General features: G+C 27.9%; 1 pseudogene; it reads right to left on the bottom strand.

The window, feature by feature from the left end:
- LOC109122321 (large ribosomal subunit protein uL5m-like) overlaps positions 1–20,328 on the bottom strand; it is a 52,144-nt pseudogene extending 31,816 nt beyond the window's left edge.
- Between the last annotated feature and the right edge of the window lie 3,421 nt (positions 20,329–23,749).

Here is a 23,749-nt window from a genome sequence, read left to right as displayed (position 1 = left end):
GAGAAATGATTCAAGTGTTTCTTTTTCTTTTCTTTTTTTAAAAATTTTGTTTAAATTCAAAAAAAATATTAAATTATAAGGAGAAAATACAAAATAAATGAATAATAATTTTTCAATAAATAATATAATGATAAATTTTGTGCGTGCTGAAAAATTATAAAACATAAATATTAATATTTTAATAAATTGATTAATTCTATTTATTTGTTAAAAATAAATAATAAGTATTAATAATATTATATTTAAAATAATTATAAAACTAAAATATAATTTGTTTTCTAAATATACAAATTAATAAGTTGTTTTTCTTTATTACATGTATACATTTACTCCTTTGGTCTAAATTCTCATAAATTAGTATAATTTTTTTTTTATTAGATTTCACATTTTGGATTAGTTTTGGTATAAGAAATATAAGTATTAAGTGATCCAATTTTTGAGTTCTAATTTACTTTTTAAAATTGTTAAACTTGTTAATGAATCAAACGCATCAAATCTCGTTTGTGTCAAAGCCTTTTTACTCAATCAAACAATTTTAAAAAGTTAGCAAAATAAGCTATAAGTTTTTGTTAAATATTACATACAAGTTTTTGTTACTTGATTTGTAGTACATATTTACATGTGTTACTTATACTAAATTTCTTATTGTTTTCTATAAACTTTCTTGAATTTTTCATTAAGCAAACAAACTTCGAATCAAATGAGACTTAATGTGTTACATTTCTCAACAAATTTAGTAATTTGTAAAAATATTTTTAAGCAAAAAACTTATATAAATTAATACCAAAAACTCTAGAGGCAAAATTAGTCTAGAATAACTTTGTAAATATCTCTATATGCAGTATATAATTATATTTTTTTCCCTGAATTTTTGAATTAATTATTAAGTCCATTCATTTCTTAAAAATAATTTGAAGTGTTAAAATTAAGCCATTTAATATTATAATTTCTAGAAATAAAACTACCCAATAATGATTATAACAAGAAACCAAATCAGCATCTTAAAAAGCTTTCAATTAGAGAAAAGATGAAGAAAAGAAAAGGCCCAAGTGGACTTAAGATAGTGTAAAAGGTGATGAATAGCTTGCAAGTGAGGTAACCGAGTTTGAGCCAAAAACTGACTAAGTTTATGGGTAGTAAAAGTAATATCAAGCTGAGATAGAGAAAATGACCAATAAGCACTCTATATTGTGAAACGTCATAAAGAACAATACCATCATGGGCACTAAGTTGAACCTTAGGATCCATAGGAATAGATGAAGGCTTACAAGCAAGATACCCATTGTCTTCAAGGAGTTGAAGTGTGTAATGCCTTTGAGAAAACACAATACTTGTGGTAGATTGAGCAATTTCAAGCCTAAGAAAATACTTAAGACATGACAAATCCTTGAGCTCAAACTAAGTATGAAGAAAAGTTTTCAAAGAATGGATCACTTGAGTGTTTGGACTAGTGATGATGATATCATCCACATAGACCAATAAAGAAACAATGAAGATATAGATCCTTTAGTAAACAAAGAATAATCAAACTTGGATTGGACAAAACCATATTGAAGAAGGACTTGAGAAAATTTGGAGTACCATTGTCTGGAGGCTTGCTTGAGACCATAGATTGATTTATGAAGCTTACAAACCAATCTCTTCTCCTATTTAATAGTCTTCCCCTATCTACAATAACCAAGAGAAAGATCTAAATAAACTTCTTCAAATAAATCGCCATTAAGAAAGGCATTGTTCACATCAAGTTGAACCAAACACCATTTTTGACTTGTGGCAAGAGCCAACAAGACTTTAAAAGTAACCAACTTGACTACAGAAGAGAAAGTCCTAAAGAAATCAAAGCCTTCTTGCTGAGTATAACCGTTAGTAACTAATTGGGCTTTATGTCTTTCAATAGAGCGATCCTATTTATACTTTACTTTGTAAATCCACTTACAACCAATCGAATGCTTCCCTTAAAGTAAAAAGGTAACTAACTAGGCTTTGTTGAGTTTCCATAGCATGTAACTTAGTCTGCATGGTAGCCCTCCAGCATGGAAACTTAACAGCCTGGTGATAAAATCGGGGCTTAAATTAAGAAGAAACATTTAAAACAAAGTTCTTGTGAGAGGCAAATAAAGAACCATAAGATAAATATTTGGATAAAGGATAGGAAGTAGAACAAGAGGGAAAATCCTTATGGGATAGCAAGTTACAGTGAAAATCCCTGAGATAAGAAGGACTTTTAGAGACCCTTGTAGGCCTTCAGAGAAGTGATTCGTCCCCAATCGGTGTACTCTTGATTCAGTCCTCAGACGGGAGTTATCAACAAAATTTATAAACCTAAATCACCATATACTAGGGTAGCATAGCTAGCATAGTATAGTGATTCTAGGATCATCCACAGGGATGGGTTTTCATTTCACACATGATATTAGTTTAAAGAATTGGATTGGTGCTTTTTCTTTTCTGAGTTAGCTTTAAAAGAAAACATAAGTTTGATTGAAAAGGATTGGTTTTAAGCTAACCAAAAATAGTAACTAAGCTTAATTACAAAGAAAAGGTTTCTTGGAGTTTCAGGTCACTAGGTTTAGGTTCCTTATAAAAATGAAATTTTTTTTAATATTTCAATTAATAGATCTAGACAAGAAAAAAAGAAAATAAATTATAGATTCAAATGTAAAATAAATAAAAAAGTATTAAAAAAAAAAAAAGCAAATTGTCTTTACCATGTGATTCATTGAAGTGTAAAAAAAGAAATGGAATAATGAAGAGAGAGATTTTTTGGTTATGCGTGGACTTAGGTTGTTAAAAAGAGGGGAAAAAAATGAAGATAAAGGAAGATTGGAGAATGAAAGTGAGAGTGAGTGTTGGAAAAATAAGAACAAATGAATTAAAAGAAGAGATGGATATGTTTGTGTTGTAGTGTGAGTTAAATAAAAAAAATATCTTTTAAATAAAAAATTCTTTTGGATGTCTTGGAAAGTTGTAGACCCTCAATTTTGTCCTCCTAGCACATGTCTTATTAGATACTTATTCGATACTTTACAGTAGTTTCTTGGTGGCCCATAGCTCCTCATACTACTTACCTTTATTTGAGCCACCTCAGAGACTTTGGTTGAGGGATTATCTGACCCCTTATTGTGACCTTTGGCAGGCCTAATTTAGAATTAAGCTTTTCATTCATTTTTAGGATAGTTTTTAGATGCACTTTGCCCATTAAGCACCACCCTAAACCCACTTAGATTCACCTTGACCCGCTTAGACCCACCTAGGCATCTTCTAGCTTACACACACTCACTTTAGATCCACTTAGGCATCCTGGCCCACATATGTTACCTTTTAGGTAATTCCCACATGACTTACATAATTTGCATGATTTGCACTTTTAATGCTTGCATGTACTCGATTTCTTATTTATTTCATTTATTTATTATTATTATTTGGTTAGTTATTTGTTTTTATTTATTTATTTATTTGATAGAATATTGCATGAGATTGATGATTAATTATGTAAACTGATGTCTTAATTATTTTTATGTACCTATGATAGACATAATGTTTTTAATTGCATAATTTTAAATTAGTTTTGATTTTCAATTTCATGACCTTTACTAATTTTAATTCTTATTTTATTTTGGCATGAGATTCGAATGCACACGTTGGAGAAGATTCTTGATGTAACGTACACGGCTACAAGGAAGAGGAAGGAGTTGCTATCCATAGAAGAATATATGGAAACTTCCATACAAAAAGGAATTTTTGGAGAGACACAATCTCCATGGACGGGCAGATACATGGGAAGAAAGAGGAGATTTTATTATTTTCTAATTAGAGGCACAAATAGCAAGGAGATTCGATACTGAGATCAGGCACTATAAGGAAGGCATGCATTGCATCCTTTAAAGGCATCTCCACATCTACAGAGGAGAGGACTCTCTTGGTCGTTTTTGGGGCTTTTTTCAAGAGAGAGACTGGCACCATTCGGAGGGGGAAGGGAGAAGTACCAGAATTGCAGAGGGAGGATAAGGGAACACGCATTCATGGGGAATGACGGCTGCCAATGCGTGCATTGCTAGGGGTCCCGCATCATTGATAACAGGAACATGCTGCCGCTTTGAGGATCCACCACGCACAGATGGGAAAGACGCATAAGAAGCAGGGATGATAAGGGTGAGAGCAGGAGACTTTTGGAGAGGGGAACGGGTGCACAGTTTGGGGTATGAGAATGAGGTGATCTTGTTTATGGAGAGAGAATCAGTGCATGGTTCAAGAAAGAAGAAGACAAAAGGAAAAGAGATTTTTATTAATCTCCATGGGGCGCACTATGAGTTTGATGAAAAGAAAAGTGGCAGCATTCAATTTTTTTGGAACACAACCGTACAGTGGGGATTCTCCAAGGCTGCCACTTTAGGGTGAAGTTTTTTTTTGAAAGAAAAGTGGCAGCAGGCTGCTACTTTAAGGTGAGTTTTTCTTGAAAGGAAAGTGGCAGTAGGCTGCCACTTTAGGGTGAATTTTTTTTGAAAGGAAAGTGGCAGCAAACTGCTACTTTATGATGAGATTTTTTTAAAGAAAAGTGGCAGCAGATTGCCACTTTAGGGTGAGATTTGTTTTAAAAAAAAGTGGCAGCAAGTTGCATTTTGAGGGGGTGAGATTTTTTTGAAAGAAAAATGGCAGCAAGTTGCACTTTTAGATGGTGAGATTTTTTTGAAGGAAAAGTGGCAGCAGGTTGCATTTTAAGGGGTCCATGCCTCAATTTCCATAAAGATCTTCATGGTATCTTTAAGAGAACCATGAACGTCATTGATCCCCAAAGCGAGTAGGCTGCATCTTCCAAAGGTAAGTGAGTTTCCTTGTTCTTGAGTTTTTGATTTTTTTTTTTTATCCATTAGTTTATTAGTTTTTTTTTAGATTGAAAATTAGAGCTTTGTTTGCTAATTTTTTACTCTATTAAGTTTTCAAGTCTCTCAAGTTTTAGTCGATTAATTTATTTGGTTTTATGTCATCATCATCTTGATTTATTTGATTTTAGTTCATGGGTTCATCCTAATTAATTCGTGTGATGCTTTAAAATTTTAATGGATTAATTTATTTGATTTTATGTCATTATCATCATGTTATTTTATTCTTTTTTTTTTATTTTCATCTTAGTTGATTCATGTGATGCTTTAGCTTTTTAGGTGATTAATTCATTTGGTTCTATATCATTATCACTATGTTTATTAATTTCAGTTATTTTTTATTTTATTTTTTATTTTTTATTTTTTTTTATTCATCATATTTGGTTTACGAGTCTTTAGAATTTTAATTATTTAATTTATCTGACCCCTTGTCATTATATCCATGTTTTAAGTGTGTTAAGCTCTAGTTCCTGATTGATCCTTACTCAGTTCAAGTGTTTTAGAATTGTAAGTTCTTATGGTACTATATTTAACATTACCTTAATCATAGGTTTGTGTGTTCGACTAATCTAATTTAATTATTGATTATATCCTCAATTTATACGCTTGACTAATCTTTGTTAGTTCTTGATTGATATCTAGTTGACTTTATTTGATCTAAGGCCGTTTAGTTATTTTCTTTGACATTTATTCGTTTATATTTGATTCATGGAGGCCATCGAAAAATTGTGAAGACTGGCCTCCATTCACACCATTTCAGTTTGTTTGGTTGCCAAAAATTTTACTTTATGATTTTGTTTTTGTTTGTTTTGCTTGGTACAATGTTTCTCATACGTTTTATTGTTCTCAAATTAATTTCTCTTATTTTAAAATAAAATACTTTTCTCAAAATGTTCCTTATAAAAACCTATTTTAAAAATTCATTTAGAGTCCTTAGAATCGAAAACCCCATTTTCTTAAAATAATATGCAACCATTTTTTTATCGGTTTGCATCTTTCTCGGTTTTTAATGAAAATTTTGGTTTGAAATCAAACACGAATCAAAGCTTGTGGTCCCACATAAATGGGATAATTTTGAGCTAAATTCGTGTATATCAATCGGGGAATTGGTGAAACCCCTACATAAGAAAATCTTTTTCTAAATTTATTTTTGCTACCACCCTGCTATTTATTGTAATTATATTTACATTTTTCTTTTTAGGAATCGTATACAAGATATATATGATAATTAATTATTCCGAATTTTGATAATTTTTGCTAATTAATTAGATAAACATGCTAGGATTTATTATTTATTATTTATTATCTAACCCAACCCCCTTGTCCTGAGGAAGCGCATTAGGAGTTATATATGCTACCTAGGTACGTTCCCAAAATTCCATGAATATGCATGTCATTGCCCTTGTTTGATGTCATACTTGATTGTCTCGATGCTTGTTTGATCGTCCTTAATTAACCATTGATGTTTTGTGATAGCGCTTAAGAAGTGGTTCAGGTACGCACCCTAACTCTCCTTTATTGTGATTGATCTCCTTATTTAGCATGCTACTTTCTGAAATCACCTAACTTACTTAGGTATCTACAATTAATCAATTAATTGTCACATAACCCCCAATTTAGTCAGTAGAGACCTTTTTAGGGCTTAGAGGGGTGCTACCTCCTAGAGGTACCTTTCCAATAAGTAACCTGATCCCCGAACTTAGACTCGGGTTCTTTAAAGACACGCTTTTCCAAAAATTATGGAGTCATTTTTTTTAGGGTTTTATTTCTTGTTTTATTTTCCCTTTAAAATAAAAATAAAATAAGCGGCGACTCCGACTTTTTCCAAAATTAATTTTTCACAAATAAAAAGCAAGTCTCGCCGATCAAGTGGGGACGCACGTGAAAAATGCGGGTCCACAAAAGTATGATGTTAATGGGCTATGTGGGAAGTTTGTGCGATGTTTGAAAATAAGTAATTCCTTGAAAAATCAAAAAATCAGTTAAATATTGGTAAAATATCCAGAAATATCGATTGAAACAAGAAAAAAATAAAAAAAAATGATAAAATATAAGTAAAATATTTGAAAATATTGATTGACGGATATGTTTTCCTGAATTTTGTATCGATATCCATGGATATTGGATATATCGCGGATATATCAATGATATATCCAAATATTTTAATCCTTGGCTGTTGTGGGTCATGTGTGGGGAGGAGGTTAGAGATTTTGGTTGTGTTGGAAAAGTGAAAAAAAAATTAGCAACAACTATTCTTGATGAATATTGCAGAAACTTTTTAAGAAATAATAATAATAACACTAATAATTGTTTAACGTAATAAATAGAAAGAATACACTTTTAAAAGTTTTAATAAAAAAAAAAATTGATGGACTCTTAGGAATAGATTTTGAAAAGGACATAACTTTTATGAAAATTTGTAAACTCACTTATTAAATTGTTATTGGTTAGGAAGTTGAAAATGATATTATTAATAATAATATTAACTTAGGAAATTATTAGGATTATTAAATTTATAATTAGATAAATAGTCAATAATAATAGTTTTTTTTTCTTATGTTATCTTTTTTAGATGAGAATTATATTCTTCAATAGTAGATTCTTCAATATTATTCTTCTTCAAGATTCTAAGTGCTTTTCAAGGTAAGGGAAATTAATGCAGATTTTGTTAAAGAAACAATTTTCTTTTTATATGTTATTTTGAAATGTGTAAAAAAAATTTATTTTATTTTTATGCATGAATTAAATATATTTTGCATGAAAAATATGGTAGAACTTTTTCTTTATATATAACAAAAAATATGGAGATATCATGTTTTTGTAAGTTTGAATAAATTGGAGTTAACGAGATATAATAATTAACCTTTCAATCATAGTCAACGGGATATAATAGTTGACTTTTCAACCTTTGTCAACGAGATATAATAGTTAACCTCTACATTTCATGGTAGGGAATAATTGATTTGGGCCTTAGCCTCTAGGGGTTTGGTTAGAGGTTACAAATACTAGTAGGTTTGGTTCCGTCCACCTTAAAAGGAACAAATTTGAAATTAGCCACTCATTTGTAAAGTCCCACCTAATTAGGCATCATTTGTTATTTGATAAACAAAGTAAAAATATTTTGAATGTATTTGATATGAAATTATTTCGACATAAATATGAAAATTTTTTGTTGAAAAGTTTTGAATGTATTATCATGTTTGAACTCAAAAGTTTTATGAAAATGATTATACATTGTTTCTCCTATTTGCAATTATAATTGAAAATGTTTAATCCATGAAACTGTATTAATATTCCTTATTGGGTTTTAAGTTCATTCCCCTTCATTGACAATATTTTAAGTCCTCTCAATTCGAGCAAGAAGTGATAGTTAGATGAGATTTTAGAATTATTAAGGCTTTTGGTTTAAACTTTATGTTTTAATTAAAATGTGTATAAGTGGACTAGAAGCAATCATCGCTTAACCATTAAAAAAAAATTTGCATGATAGGATAAATATCATTAACAAAAAAGTTCATGTGTATCTACATATGAAATTATGAAGGAAAATAGCTTATACATCAAAATGCAAAGTCGAGAAAATTAAATCATCCTTAACATATTAAAGGTTACTTTTATCCATGTTAAAGGGTCATCCCTACTTGTTATCAATGGAGGTAAGGAATTTACATATGTTTAAAATTCAAAATAAATTGACAATTAAAAACTAATTTACATAAAGGGTAAATTTGTTAAACTAATTGTTTATATATATATATATATATATATATACAATTAGTTTAACAAATTTACCCTTTATGTAATTTAGATAATCTTGAGATAGTATAATTGAAAATTCAATCCTATCTAATTTGATATTTTATAGTTAAATTTTTTTAATCAAATATCTTAAAATATCATATTTTCACGTCAAAAGAAAATTGAATTTTTGTTTCTTCACAATTTCTTTCATTAAATTTTTTAAAAGAGAATTAAGGAAAATGTGATAATGTGTAACAAGATAATGATAATTAAAAATGTAAGTAATTTTCACTTTTCTAATATAAAAAGATTAAAATATATTTTATTAATTATCCACATGGTTATCAGATCATTATGTTAAAAGATAGATGAATCTAATAATTGGGTCAACATGCATAAAAAGATGCATGATTGTTGCTAAGCCCATGAAAATTTATCGATATATAAAAACACTCTTTATAATTCACACTTATCAATTTGCATATTTAAAAATTCTTAATTCTCATTATTTGTTTTCAATATCAAACCATTAAAAATATTGTTTAAACACATAGAAGGCACTTATACTAAATGTGTAAGACATTTGTACTAGTTGTGCAAAACTTATACAAGTGTTATTGTGAATATACTTATGTGTTTTTCTTTATTTTTTGTTTGTTTTTTATATCACTATTATTTACATACTTGCATAAATATCAAATACAGTTTTTTTTTTAAAATATACTCACACATGTACAAGGCACTTATATTAAATACACAAGACATTTGTATAAGTTCTACAAAACTTATATAGGTATGCTTATTGTGAATATATTTACGTATTTTCCTTTGTTTTCCTTATATATTTTTTATACCATTAGAAACACCGTTTAGTTACATGTATAAATGTCAAATACAACTTTTTTTACATCTTCACACATGTATAAGTACTTGTACTAAATGTATAATGCAACTATACTAGTTGTACAAGTCTATCTATTACAAATGTACTTGTGTTTTTATGGATGTTAATAAAAATATGAAAAATGTCTTGTACATTTAGTATTACTATCATGTATATGTGTGAAAATGTGAAATAAAATTATATTTAACATTTGTCCATCTATATAAACAAATTTTCTAGTAACTTGGTATGAAAAAAAAAAAATTTTTAAAAATCATGTACTTAAATTCATGACATATAGGTTTGTACATACCTTGTGCAATTAGTATAAATGTCTTATACATTTAGTACAAGTGTCTCAAATATGTATGCAAATATAAAGAAAAATGTATTTGCATTTTGTTTATAAGTGTCAAACAATGTTTTCTTGTAGTTTAATATAAAAAAGAAATTAATAAAAAACTAAATTAAATTAAAAATAATATATCTTGTACATCCCTTGCATAATTAATATGCAAATTACCTTATATATTATCTCTAAAAGTGAAGCAAATGAATTGATATAATAATCATTACAATTTCAAATAAAAAGTATAAGTAATTAATTAGAATTTGATTGTAATTATTTATAATTTGAAATAATCTATTAACCCATACTATCTCTTATAATTTAAATTAAAGAAAAATTTTCTTAATTTGAACAATTTAAGTGATACTAAGTCTTATTAAAATTAAATAGTATAGGAATTATAGGAGAAGACCCACAAAAACATTGGAATAAAAATAAGACAACCTGTAAAATACCAATTAAAAACCTAGACTTAACAATAAAAACAGCAGATATAGCATGCAATCTTATAGATACAAAGGAATTCAAAATTCAAATAAAAGAACTGTTATAGAATAACCTCATAGAACCAAGTTTCAGTCCCCACAGATCCTCAGCCTTTTTAGTTAGGAACCATAATGAAGAAAAACGAGGAAAAGCTAGGATGGTTATTAATTATAAAAGATTGAATGATAATACATATGATGATGCCTATAAAATTCCGAACAAAGATTCTTTAATTAATTCTATTCAAGGATGTAAATATTTTTCTCAGTTAGACTGTAAAAGTGGATTTTATCAAATCAGATTAGAAGAGGATAGTAAACCATGGACAATGTTTTCATGTCCTTGTGGATTATATGAATGGAATGTAATGCCATTTGGACTAAAAAATGCTCCTCAGATATTCCAACGAATGATGGATAATATTTTTGGAAAATATTCTTTTGTTCTTGTATATATTGATGATATTCTTGTCTTTTCATATACTCTTCAAGAACACATAAAGCATTTAGAATTGATTTTTGAAAAATTAATTAGTCATGGATTAATAGTAAGTAAAAAGAAATTGAAATTATTTAAGACTCAAATAGAATTTTTAAGATTAGAATTAGAGGATAGACAAATAAAATTACAAGAACATATAGTGCAAAAAATAAATAATTTTCCAGACAAACTTGAAAACTTAAAAACCCTTCAAAGTTTTTTAGGATTATTAAATTATGCTAGGCCATATATTAAAAACCTTAGTAGATTAGCTGGACCTCTTTATAGTAAAACAAAAAACACAGGGCAGAGATATTTTAACCAAGAAGATATTAAACTTATACAGAAAATAAAAGAACTTGTGAAACATCTCCCAACCTTGCATTTACCCTTAGAAAATGAATATAAAATAGTCCAAACTGATGCTAGTCAAACAGGATGGGGAGGTATACTTTTAGCAATAACTAATATAGGAGAAGAAAAACTTCGTAGATATTGTAGTGGAACTTTTAATGATTATCAAAAGAACCTTAGCTCTACAGACTTAGAAATTGAAGCAATAATATTAGTCTTAGAAAAATTCCAATTATTTTTGAACCAAGAACAATTTACTTTAAGAACCGATTGTGAGAATATTAAAAAATTCTTTGAAAACAAAAATTCTTCAAAACTGTCCACCAAAAGATGGATAAAGTTTCAAAACTCTTTAATTGGTTTCAAACCTAAATTTGAACATATTAAAGGAAAAGATAATATATTAGCAGACTGGTTAAGTAGACAAATAATTAATAATGTCGATAATACTAATGATTGACTTCATGATTACAGGAACATGGCTCAAAGAAAACCTACGAAAGCAAGAACCTTTCAATATGGAACCATATGTCTAAACGAAGTGTTGAATCCAAACCTAAGGTTTAACTCTTTATTTTCTCAAAACCTTTTTGAAGAACATAAGGTTATTGTAGATAATTTTTGGTCTTTAAAACCACAAAGTTTTCCAAACCAAAATTTAGAATACGCTTATGGAAAAACAGTGTCAGCTTTAGCCCAACATTTACAAAACCTTCAAAACCAACTAATTGCTTTAGAAACCCAAAAATTCCAAAACCTCAAAATCCAAGAAAATCAAGAAAAACTGATAAAAGATTTGAAAACCAATACAGTATCAACCAATCCAACCAACTGTTCGAACAGTCAACCTGAAGTAATTAGTTTAATTAAGAAATCAGCTCTTCTGACTGAACAATATGAAAGGCTTGTTGTTAAAAATATAATTGGAGTTGATAACTACTCTTTCGTCAAAACCTTTTTTCTACAAAACCAATATAACAAAGTGTTTAAAAATCAAGAACTTTTGTATAAACATTTTAGAACTAAAAATGCCGGGATAAAAATAGGGTATATGGCATATCACGACCCTGAATTTTTCTTTGTTATATATCTAGCTTATGTAAATATGTCTGTTGTAAATAAAGAAAATTTTGATTTAGTACCGCAACCTATGGATCAGGGAATTTTAAAAAATGTTTTTATGAACCATATATATCAAATCCCTGAAAATTTCCCAGAAAAATTGAAAGATATTTTAACTTATCTTTTTAAAACCGAAAAATATATAGATATTTCTTTTGAAACCATTCCACCTTTATTTCAACCCGATGGATCAGTAGTACCAGCCTATCATCATGTATATATAAAACATAATAAAGAACCACTCATCCCTCAACAAGAACCAGAATGGGAAATGACCCGTTCAGATGAATTTCCAGAATTTTTTACTCGCTTTAGAGCTTTTCAAATCTATGATCTTAGACAGACCCGGAATAAATTATTTCATCTCATTGGTGAAACAAAAACCATGTCTATATGGAGAGTAAAACCTTTAGAACACATTATTGTTCCAAACCCTTTTATTACTTCTGAAGAACAGGATTTTATAACCGAACTCAGTATAGATATACTGGAACCATCTTCCTACCTCAGCGATGACGCATTATTTTGGGACAACCTGGACGATGAAAGTTATCATAATCTACAAAATGCAATGGAAGGATGATGTCAGCAATGACGACATTGAAGCAGTAAATGCGTCTTCAACTACAAAAATTAAATATGGCAGTACAAGTTCAGACATCCACAAGCCACGTGTTATGCATGAAATAAAAAGAGAAGAAAAGGACAAGAGAAAGAGACAAGAAAGAAGAGAAGAACGGATGAATTAACAAAAGTCATAGTCTCAAAAGTCTTTGTATTTATTTTATACCAAACCTCTGAACACCGTAAATATTTTTCCTACCATCCAACCACTTGAAATTAATTCTCACCTGTATTCTCACCTGTCATTTGTAAATGCTTTGCCTATATATTAGTGGTAGTAAAAGAAAAGAAAGGTGTGCCCGAGAAAGTGTGTCAAAAGGTGTGTGCAATAGTGTCTGTAAAAAGAAGCTCCATCTTCAGCCTTGTACATTCATCAGCAATCAATAAGAAAGTAAGAATTTTCTGTTAAATTTTTTGCCTTCATTTAAATTTATAATGTATTTTTCTTACCCTTAGGGGGTAAAAAGGGGTAAAAAGGTAAAGTAGGGAAATGAAAATTATTTGAATTATTTTTCAGTTTTCTTTACTAGTTAATATATGTAATATACATGGATCATTTTTATATAATGTTCTCATCAACATAAAAAAAATAAAAATAAAAATAAAAATAAAAAATTTCGGGTTATTTAAAAATTTTTTTTGGGTGTAAAATCATGTTTTAAAACTAGAGTCTTTAGTCTTAACCCTTGACCTCAAACCCGTTTTTTCCGAAAAATTGGCGTTTTAGGGAGACTCTGTCTGGTCAGAAGGGGGGTATTACCTTGACACGAAGTGATGTTTTAAAAAATTTTGAATTTTACTACCTGAATTTTTTTTAGATATCCGATTTTTAAAACTTAATTTTTATACATTCAAGATTAATTTTATACGTTGAAAAACTTTCACTATAAGCACAGAACCCTTTTATGTTATTTTAATAATTTAATAAGTGTTTGAAAAAAATTTATATTAAAATATTAAGTTTTCCAAAATGTCTGAAACCTTTTATGTTATTTTATTAAGTGTTTGAAATTTTTATGTTATTTTAATAAGTCTTTGTAAATTTTATATTAAAATATTAAGTATGGGAGAAGTGTTTGTATTATTTTAATGCTAGCAATAAATGTGTTCACACTTTGTTCATACTTTAAATTTTATTAAACTTTCATTGCTAACGGAGATTTCAAGAAACTTTACTAACAAACTGTTGTTGAAACTGGTGATGGGAAAAGTTGGTATCAGAGCTTCTCTCTGTATATTGCAGTATATTAATTAGGAAAAGAGACTGAAGATTCAAATTAATTTTCAGAGTACCGAACTTTATCTTACCCCATATAAAGTCTGATTAATTTTGCTTAATTTATTCTGAATCTTTATTTGCTCTGCTTACTTAACATGAATTAGTGTCATAAGAAGTAATGTCTTTTATTCCTTATCCTCCTAGTATATATAATATAGATTATGATCGTGTAAAAGAACTTAATAATAGGTTGTATGCTCAACGTAAAGAATTTAGAGAAACTTGTGATAAATTACATAATTTAAGAACTACTATAAAAGATTTAACCACAGATATTAAAAACTTAACTTCTCTTAAATATTTGAATGAATACGAAGTAGCTATACAAGAAGCTTTTGACGAACTTTTTGCTACAGAAACCATAATTAGAAGAGAAATTATAAAATATTATATTGATAATTTATATGCTAGCTCATCTAATTAAAACATATTAGAGATAATGAACCCTCATCTACAAACCCAAGAAGTAAAGCAGTTAAAATTTTTAGTAGAGACACAATTAAAAATAACAAACGAAGTATTACAAGAACAAATTCAGAAAGAAAACCAAAATAATATAGATTTTTTAAAAGAAATCCAGAAAAGACAAATAAAATCTGTAGAAAAACTAAACACGGTCTTAGGAATTAGAAAAGAAGCTGGAAGACTTTAAGAACCATAACTTGCTAAGAAATAACCTAGATTATATTAAAGAACAATTAGCTAGAGAAGAAAAATTTGTTAGAAAAGAAATAGAACAAATAAAATTAGAACAACAAAATTTAAAAGAAACTTTAGAAAAAATTAACCAAAAAGTAGATAAAATTTTAGAACAAAGAAAAATAGCAATATCAGAGGAACAAAAATTAAATAACCTTTTAAAACAATTTGAAAACTTTAATTTAGGAGAAAAACCAATAATTAAAATAGAAAGAAAAATAAATCCTTTTGAACCAAAAAATCTAGCAATAAAACCATGGAAATAGTAGAAGCAATAAACCCTCAAGATAATGTAAAAGAATTTATTGAAGAAAAATTGAAAAAGGCAGTAAAGGAAGTAACACCTTACAAAAAACAATTAGTTCAAAATTATAAAATAACTAGATTTTTAAATCAACATACTATAAGTTCAATAGGAAATATTGTATATTTAGATTTAGTATCTCCAGAAACAAAACATAAATTATTAAAAAATAAAACCGATAAATACATGCACTTAGGAATAATTTTGATAGGAATAATAGGACTTCATCGTAAAGAAATTGGAGCACTTATAAATATTAAGCTTTTAGATACTAGAAATAATACAGTAGGACGAACTCTTTTAGCTAGTGCAGAAGTTAATATGAACCAAAATTACGCAGTTATTGGTTGTATACCTCAATTTTGTATAGATCTTAAGGAATTCACAGAAAAAATAAAAATAACTATAAATACTAAAGGTTATGATATGGAAGTAGGAAGTAAAAACCTTAGCATAGCTATAGGATTTATAGGAAAAACTACTAATGCTTTAAGTTTAAAATGTATGATGGAATTCGATGATATAGTAAAAACCTTTGGAAGTAAGACAGTAAATATGATAGAAGCAAAACCTGTAAATATAGACTATTTACTAGGACGAGAGTGGGAATTACCTCAAATAAATAAACCAATAATAAGATATCCAACATCCAGTAGCTTATATGAAAACCAAGATGGAAGTGCAAGTATAACCTTTGGAAATTATAAAACTGTAAATGTAGAGGTAGAGTCAGATAGTGAGATAGAAAATGTAAATGTTATACAAGAAGATATTTTACTAAACATTGAGACAGTAGAAAACCTATACAAAAACTCAGAGTTAGTAAATATAATGTTAGAAGAATTTAGTAATCCTACATTACTAGACGAACAAATGGATCAAGAAAACTTTGCTAATATAATGTGTAACAACTATACAGATGACCAAATAATAGAGCAACTCTATAAAACCAATTTAATCAAAAAACTTATAGATATAGAAATGATAAATCAATTTACTATTCAACCAAAAGTTAACGAAAACATAGAAATAATCTCAAACGAATCAATAAATACAATAAATGAAGAAAAAGAAATTGTAAATGTAAAAAGTGAAATAGTAAAATATAATAAGCCGTATAGCAAGCCAAAAGGACCTCAATGGAAAACTAAAACAGAACCTTCTAGTTCTTTGCAACCAATATACGAATATGGAACAATATTAGATATAGATAGTGCACAAGATCTTAGAAAAACCATAGAAAATTGGGAGCAATCTTTAAATTCAGCAAGTGTGGTAGTATCCTTTGAAAATCAACAAGAAATTTATGAATTTTGTAAAAGCACCCTTAGAGCAACTATACTACAATTTTTTAGAAACATGGAACAAGAAAACAGCAGTTATTTTCAAGAAGTCAGAAATAATTTTAGCATATTTGTATTTATAAATCTAATAAAACTTTATTTTTTAGGAACAACACAAGAAGATGTAAAGGAACCTGTAATATACCTTCATAAGTTAGAACAATTGAAATTATGCAACCTTTCATATATAAGAGAATATGAACAAAAATTTAGGAAATATGCAATCCTTGCTAGAGTAGACAGAACCCCTGAATATTTAAATAAATATATATTAAAAATACAAGGACCCGTAGGACTTAGACTATGGAATGAATTTACAACCTCCGAGTATAAAAACTCTCCTTATATAGGTGCTAGAATAGAATTTGTAAAAAATTGGTTAGAAAGAGAATGTGTAAGCATAGGAGAAAGAAGTCAGATAAAGAAACAAGACATAAATCAACAACTTTGTAGAAAATTACATATAGGAGAAAATCTAGATATAGGATGTAGAGAATATAAGTTTAGAAAACCTAAGAGATATAATAAAATTTTAAGAAGAAAGTCAAGAACCTTTTATAAAAAACGACCATATCAGACAAGGTATAAAAAACCTGGAAAGTTTTGGATAAAAAGAAAAAGAACCTCAGAAAGAAAAAGACAGTGTAAATGTTATTTGTGTGGTCAGGAAGGCCATATAAGACCTGAATGTCCTAAACTTAAAAAACCATTAAATGAACGAAATAGAAAAACCCAAGTAAAAATAAACCTAATAAATGAGTATCAGCTAGATAGTGAAGAAGAAGAACTTATCAGTGAATTAGACTTTGAAAGTGAAAATTCAAGTGTATATAGTGTAGAAGATAGTGAAAATGAAAAAGAAGAAATTTGTATGATTATTGAAAAAGAGGAAAATCAAGCTAAGAAGACCCCTTTAAATTTAGAAAACCTTGTACAACCTTTAGAAAGTAAAATAAAACCTTATAATATATGGAAAGATTTACAAATAATAATCAAAAGAAAAATTTCAAAAGAAGAAGAAGATAGTAGTTTAAAAACTATATTAAGGATACATTGGGTATTTTTTGGGTAACAACTTTGTAAATTATGTGACCTTTAGTATCATCATCATATTCCTCTACCCATTTAACATAATTGTATAGTTATATAAGAATTTTTTTTATTTTCTAAATATAAAATACTACCTAATCCAATTATAAACTATTAAACTAAGAATATTATCTACAAATTAAGTCCCTAATATTGAACCCAAAAACCATAAATCTTCTTTCCATTGCATTTTAGAAACACTTTATTGTATTCATATATCTTCACCTCAATTTCCAGTAATACTATATCACTTTCAATTATTGTTTTAATTATTGTCAATTTCAAAATGACATAATTTTTTTTATATGATTGTGTTGTATTTTTTTGAATTTAATTGATAAATTATGTATGACAACCATTCCCTCCTATGAGCAAATTTTTTGTAAGAAAATATGATAGAAACTATAAAATATATATGATATTATAAAATGCACATAATGCAAATTGCTACCTTGCTATTTATATTTCTAAAACATATAAATAATATAGTATTGGTTATTATCAAATTATCTTTTCTTAAAGTTGTTATAAAAATAATGTAAATTGCTAAAATGATACTATATGGAAATAAAAACATAATATTGTAAGACAACATTGCAACCAAGTTTAGAAATGAAAAAAGCCTTTTGGGTAAAATATTATGAAAGTCATTGACACCACAAGGGCAATTATTTTCCTTCTATAAAACTAAAAGTTGCATGTTCATCATGTGATTTCAAGTTTTTATATTTTTTTTCTTTTTTTTATTAATATTAGAAGTCACATTGTAAAAATAACCCTATTAGAGAATTATGATTTAGTGTTTTTAAATTTATATAATTAATTAACATGAAATTGCTTTCTTTTTTTTTTCTTGTTTCAATTATTTGAATTTAGTTTTTTGTAATTTTTTTCATTTCTTTTCTTTTATTCTATTATTGGTATTTTTATTTTTATTTTATTATTTATAATTTTAATATTAAAATATTAATATAAATATTATTTTTATTTTTTACTAATAAATAACTATTTAAAATAATAATATTAATATGCAATACATATTATTATAAATATTATTCATATGTTTTTCATAATAAGTAATTATATGTAATAATACATCAAAAATAATGTTTATATTAAATAATATTAAAAATACCAATATATACAATACATATCTCATTATTATGTTAAATAATATTAAATTTTAGATAATAATAATAATAGCAATAGAAAGTAAGCTGAAAAGATAGTTAAAAATAAATAAAAGAATGATATTTTCATCTTTGATCCCAATCACTCCACTTAACATATCCTAAAGCATAATTCTTTCAACCTTATTTTGGAAGGCTTGTTAAAATCTAAAAATGATATTTGAAGGTCAAATAGAATATTTATGTGTATTTAAATAATACTATTTGACTATAAATCCCACACTTCTCTGTAGATATTGTTTGAGAAAATAAAAAATAAAAAATAAAAAACACATGCTTGTATTCAAACATGATATAGGAAAGTAAATTATTTATAGTAAAATTTAATAAAATATTTAATAGATTTAATATATATATATAGATATATATATATATACACACACCTTATATTAGAATTTAATAAAAATATTTGATAATATAATGCAATATTAAATTTAAAAATTTTGTTGCTAATATTATTTCACAAAAAATGAAAAAAAATAATTACTAATATTCTATTTAATATTATAAATAATGAACCCTTACCGTTATCCACCAAAACGTAATTGTGTAGAGAGAGTAGGAATGATAATAGAGTTGAGTATTTTATTTCTTTTCTTCAAACCTTTTAATATATATAATTCTAGATATTATTTATAAGTTTTTTATTGTACCAAGAAATTAATAATTAAATATTTTAATTTAAAAGAAATGTTTTAATTTAAAAGAAGGTAAATTTTATTATAAAAGCAATTCAACAATAAAAATGTTTATTTTACAAAAATGGAATAAGAAATTATTACAATTTATAAATCAACAACAATGTTTTGCCACAAGTAATTAGTCAAGTCTTTATTTTTAAATGAATTCAATGGCTTTTAAATGGTTTAAAATTTGTATTATCGAATGCACTTAAAAAGTGGGATCCATAATTTTTTTTCCACTTTTTAGTGATTAGTTCTTTTACCAAATATCCCCAAGTCTCACTTGATGCAATCTTAGTTTAAAAATTATTTGTCTATTAAGAAAAATCGGAAAGTATAGTTATATGCAGAGGAGAAATAGTAATCATTTTGTGCCATTTATTTATTTTTTATTTTTTATTTTTTATTTTTAGTTTGATTGGGTCTATTTTTTGTTCCAAATTATTTATAAAATTATTATCCGGCCTCATTAACAAATATGATATATTAACTTTGGCTTGATTTAAAATTAATATTCATTTGTCTAGTGAGAAAATACATAAACTATAGTTATCTGTTGAGAAAAAACAATAAAGTTATTTATGTAGTGTGTTAAACAATAAGAACAATAGTTATCCACCTTTATATAAAGATTTTTCTATTCATAAAAAGAAACCTCTGTGTAGACCCCTTTTAGTGAGGGACCCGGGGGAGAGTTTTCTTGACTTCTTGGCATTTCTTTTTGAAATAAGGAGGGGGGCCCTTTTTCTGCAGAAGGAATGCCGGATTGGACGGGGCAGCAAAAGAGCAAGGAGGCCATGCTGCTGATGGTTGAGAAGCCATGCTGGCTTATGGAGGAACAGTAGGGTTGGTGATGGCTTGCTGAGGAAGACACAAAGAGGGGAGAAAAAGAAAGCTAAGGAGCAAAAAGAGAGGGGAAGCGAAGCAGGGGGGGTCTGGATTTTTTTTGGAGAAGAGAAAAGGATAGCTGAGGGGAAACAAGAAGCTGGCATCATCGTCTTCCCAGCAAGGCGCGGTATGTCTTCATTTCCCTCAACGCATTGCTTCGTTTTCTATTGAACTATGAATATGGTTGCATCATTTGCTGTGGACGTCAAGGGCCACAGGGTTGCTTTCGGTTGAGCATTCTCACTTACTTAAATTGTTCTATTTTCATGGTCTTTCATATCCTATACGCATGTAGTGCACGCATGCATGGCTGCATGAAGCACTTCTCCTCCTCTACCTTTCTCTCTCTACACCACGCCATGCACCCCGAGCCTTCTCGTCTTAGCATGGCCATGCATGGCCACATCTTACTCATATCCACGCCTTTCATCAAGCCCACTCCTCTCCCTCTCTCTCTCTCTACTATATTTTCTCTCGCCGGAAAACTGCTTTGGGCTCTCTTCCTTTCCCGCAAACCAAACAGCGGGGTCGCGGACTGGTCCGTCGGAGACCGGGTTCAAGGCCATTTCGAAGAGCACGGCGTCGTTTAGTGCTCTACCGCTGCAGCCGACTCAGAGGTGAAGGGTGAGAGCCGTGTTCAGTGAGTTTTAGGGAAGGCTCAAAGAGATCAGGAAGTGGGAATGGGCTTGCGCGCATGGACTGCAGCGTGTGTTAGAAAGTTTTTTTTTTAAAAAGAAAAAAATCTGAATATTTGAGCTTGAATTTCTTGACATTGTACTGGGCCTGCAGAAGGGAGTGCGTCAGTTGAATGTCTGAACATTGAGGTGCACAAGGCCATGGAGGAGAACGTGGAGGGGAAAGATTATTTAATTTGTTAAAAAGAGTTAATGGCCACGTGCAAGCCAAAGGAATGTTCTTAGGGTAGCAATAAAAAAAACAACCCAGGCCACTTGATGGTCCAGGTGTTAGCTTATGAGACATGAGTTTTATTTATTTATTATTATATGTGTTTCTAGTTTATCGTGTACCCATTTAAATAATCCCTCCAAGTTCCGGATTTCAAATTCTAATCCCCAATTCCAATTTTTCACACTTGTTTATTTAGTCATTATTATTTTTATCATTATTATTATTATTATTATTCTATATTCATTTAATTATTTCATTTAAAAATTCTAATCATTCAAATTCAGTTATTCAAAAATTTGACTTCCCAATTTAATATTCAGTCTAAATTTTTTTTTTCTCACTATCCACTTTCATCTGTTTAAATATTATTTATTATTATTATTATTATTCTATATTTATTTCATTATTTCATTTAAGAATTCAAATAATTCAAGTCCAGTTATTCAAAAATCTGACTTCCTAATTTAATATTCAATCTCAAAAATTTCACCATTCACTTTCATCCGTTTAAATATTATTTATTATTATTATTATTATTATCCCATATTTATTTAATTATTTCATTTAAAAATTCAAATCATTCAAGTTCAGTTATTCAAAAATCTAACGTCCTAATTTAATATTCAATCGCAAAAATTCCACTATTCATTTTTACTCGCTTAAATATTGTTTTCGTTAATTAGTATAATTACCCCATATTTATTTATTATTTCGATCATTAAAGTTCAATTCCTCAAAAATCTAACGTCCTAATTTAATTTTCAATCCCAAAAATCCCACTATTCATTTTTACTTGTTTAAATATTGTTTTCGTTAATTGTATTATTAACCCATATTTATTTATTATTTCGATCATTAAAGTCCAATTCTTCAAAATCTAACGTCCTAATTTAATTTTCAATCCCAAAAATTCCACTATTCATTTTTACTGGTTTAAATATTATTTTCGTTAATTAGTATTATTACCCCATATTTATTTATTATTTCAATCATTCAAGTCCAATTATTCAAAAATGTAATGTCCTAATTTAATTTTCAATCCCAAAAATTCCACTATTCATTTTCACTCGTTTAAATATTGTTTTCGCTAATTAGTATTATTACCCCATATTTATTTATTATTTTGATCATTAAAGTCCAATTCTTCAAAATCTAACGTCCTAATTTAATTTTCAATCCCAAAATTTCACTATTCATTTTTACTCGTTTAAATATTGTTTTCGTTAATTAACATTATTACCTCATATTTATTTATTATTTCGATCATTAAAGTCCAATTCGTAAAAAATCCAACGTCCTAATTTAATTTCCAATATCAAAATTCCACTATTCATTTTTTGTTCATTTAAATATCATTTCCGTTAATTAGCATTATTATTCCATATTTATTTATTTATTCCAACCATTAAAGTTCAATTATTCAGAACCCGACTTCCAAATTTAATTTCCAATATCAAAAACCCCACTGTTCACATTCAGCTGTTTAACGATTATTTTCGTTATTAATGTTATCCCCTCCATTTATTTATCCACTCATTTCTATGTTAAAAATCTCATCTCTAAATAATTTCTTAAATTTTCAATCTCTAAGTTTAATCTCCAATCTCTAAAAATCTCATCTTTCGTAGTTATTTATCCAATCATTATTACTTCGTCATCATTATTCCATTCATCTATTTATTCACTTCTTCATTTATTTAAAACCCCGTCTTTAAATAGTTCCTCAGAATTCCGATTTCCAAATTTAGTTATCTGAAATTCCAATTCTCTAATTTCCGAATTTAATTTTCGGTTTCCCATGCTCCAGTTCTCATATTTATCCCGTTACTTATTATTATCATTATCACTATTATTTTATCCATTATTTCTAAAACTTCTTCCTTCGAATGATTTCCAAGATTTCCAATTTTTATAATCCGATTTTCATAATCTCTACTTCTCAAATAATTTTCAATTCTGATTTCCTTCAAAATTTAATTCTCAAAGTCCCAATTTTCGTAATTTAATTTTTTTTTTAAATCCCGAACTCTCAAATAATTTTCAAAATTCCAATTTCTTTCAAGTTTAATTTCTAAAATTCTCATTCTCACATTTAATCTCTAAAAGTCTGATCTTCAAATAAATTCTAAAAAAATTCCAATTTTCCAGTAATCCTCGAGATTCCAATTTTTCAAATAAATTTCAAAAATCTAGTTTTCTCTCAAATAGTTTTAATTCTGCTCTGGTTTTCAAACGATATTCTGTTCCTTTTGATTTCAATAAGCATGAATAAATTTTTTTTATATATAAATCCATAATAATGGGATCTGTGACATTAAGTCGTGCTAAATAAACGGGCTTTGGTGGGGGCCCAACATGGGTGACTTTATGATTGATTGATTGATTGTTTGATTGGATTATCATACATGATTGATTTATCCTACTCTGTGACATGCATGAGATTATT

This window comes from Vitis vinifera, chromosome 3 (assembly GCF_030704535.1).
Source record: "Vitis vinifera cultivar Pinot Noir 40024 chromosome 3, ASM3070453v1".
NCBI lineage: Eukaryota > Viridiplantae > Streptophyta > Magnoliopsida > Vitales > Vitaceae > Vitis > Vitis vinifera.
The sequence above is the reverse complement of the archived record's forward strand: the minus strand, read 5'-3'. Positions and strand labels throughout refer to the sequence as shown.